A 2,500-nucleotide genomic window follows, 5' to 3' on the forward strand; every position below is an offset into this window, starting at 1 on the left:
TAACCTAACCCATGTTGCGCCTTAACCTAACCCATGTTGCGCCTTAACCTAACCCATGTTGCGCCTTAACCTAACCCATGTTGCGCCTTAACCTAACCCATGTTGCGCCTTAACCTAACCTATGTTGCGCCTTAACCTAACCTATGTTGCGCCTTAACCTAACCTATGTTGCGCCTTAACCTAACCTATGTTGCGCCTTAACCTAACCTATGTTGCGCCTTAACCTAACCTATGTTGCGCCTTAACCTAACCTATGTTGCGCCGTAACCTAACCTATGTTGCGCCGTAACCTAACCTATGTTGCGCCTTAACCTAACCTATGTTGCGCCTTAACCTAACCTATGTTGCGCCTTAACCTAACCTATGTTGCGCCGTAACCTAACCTATGTTGCGCCTTAACCTAACCTATGTTGCGCCGTAACCTAACCTATGTTGCGCCGTAACCTAACCTATGTTGCGCCTTAACCTAACCTATGTTGCGCCTTAACCTAACCTATGTTGCGCCTTAACCTAACCTATGTTGCGCCTTAACCTAACCTATGTTGCGCCTTAACCTAACCTATGTTGCGCCGTAACCTAACCTATGTTGCGCCTTAACCTAACCTATGTTGCGCCTTAACCTAACCTATGTTGCGCCGTAACCTAACCTATGTTGCGCCTTAACCTAACCTATGTTGCGCCTTAACCTAACCTATGTTGCGCCTTAACCTAACCTATGTTGCGCCTTAACCTAACCTATGTTGCGCCTTAACCTAACCTATGTTGCGCCTTAACCTAACCTATGTTGCGCCTTAACCCAACACACGTTGGGCCTTAACCCAACACACGTTGGGCCTTAACCCAACACACGTTGGGCCTTAACCCAACACACGTTGGGCCTTAACCCAACACACGTTGGGCCTTAACCCAACACACGTTGGGCCTTAACCCAACACACGTTGGGCCTTAACCCAACACACGTTGGGCCTTAACCCAACACACGTTGGGCCTTAACCCAACACACGTTGGGCCTTAACCCAACACACGTTGGGCCTTAACCCAACACACGTTGGGCCTTAACCCAACACACGTTGGGCCTTAACCCAACACACGTTGGGCCTTAACCCAACACACGTTGGGCCTTAACCCAACACACGTTGGGCCTTAACCCAACACACGTTGGGCCTTAACCCAACACACGTTGGGCCTTAACCCAACACACGTTGGGCCTTAACCCAACACACGTTGGGCCTTAACCCAACACACGTTGGGCCTTAACCCAACACACGTTGGGCCTTAACCCAACACACGTTGGGCCTTAACCCAACACACGTTGGGCCTTAACCCAACACACGTTGGGCCTTAACCCAACACACGTTGGGCCTTAACCCAACACACGTTGGGCCTTAACCCAACACACGTTGGGCCTTAACCCAACACACGTTGGGCCTTAACCCAACACACGTTGGGCCTTAACCCAACACACGTTGGGCCTTAACCCAACACACGTTGGGCCTTAACCTGCTCTGTAATTGTCATACGACGCGTTAAATTAGTGTAGTGTTGCCTAACTGCAACCCCCGCAATATAGTTTGCTACTCGCACTGCCCGGTCCCCAGAGTATCGCTTCATGTTAAACACCTTGCAGCTATACACTGTAATGCGGATGGCGGCAGGACGTACATGCTCAATGCCCTTCGCAGTTGTTCATTGGCATTCGCATGGCGAAGCACAGCCTACGTTGTGGTACGGCTTGTGGCAACTGTCCGCTGATGTTGTACGTCCAAATCACACACTGTACCGCACATTGGTCCTCATGTACTGAATGATACATCGTGGTACATGTGTGACCGTACCACGACTGCGCCAACAACGGCGAACCATACGGTCCAAATATTGTGCACTCAGCTACGTGTCGTCTCCCTATAAGAGCTGGATTGCAGTATGGTATGCCGTGGATGGCGATCAGCATGAGCCGTCTGTTGATGTAGTGGCGCGTGTTGTCAGACGTAGTCGTCTCTTCTCACACACCGTGATAGCATGGTGCACTGCGTTCCACATCTGCGACATGCGACAGAGGCCGGTTGACAGTCGTTCGCGCAATGGACATCGCATACGTACGGGGGCCACCTTCCACGTGTTCGCGAAGCGTGCACATGTTGTTGCGTGTATGTGGGCAGACATAGTGTGTCGTGACACCTGACACAGGCATGCAACAATCGTTGAATTTGCAAATGGCGATGGACGTCTACGTTTGCTGGTGACGTTACGCAAATGAAGAACTGGTAAACCGTTGTGGTGCGGTTGTTCTCGCTAGAGGTGAATCAGTGATGGCGACGATCGGTTGAGCTACCAACCGGTTGTTTCAGCGATACCCACCATGCCCACGAACGTGAATGGCATGTGGGTGTGAAGCGATACGCGGCGGTGGCTGGGTGGGACCGTCCCCGGCCGGTGAGGGGGGGCCTTCCGGCGTGCTGGCCGCGCGGTGCGTGGGCGCACGCGCTACAGCCGGCTGGTG

This window comes from Schistocerca americana, unplaced genomic scaffold (genome assembly GCF_021461395.2).
Source record: "Schistocerca americana isolate TAMUIC-IGC-003095 unplaced genomic scaffold, iqSchAmer2.1 HiC_scaffold_1386, whole genome shotgun sequence".
Classification (NCBI taxonomy): Eukaryota; Metazoa; Arthropoda; class Insecta; order Orthoptera; family Acrididae; genus Schistocerca; species Schistocerca americana.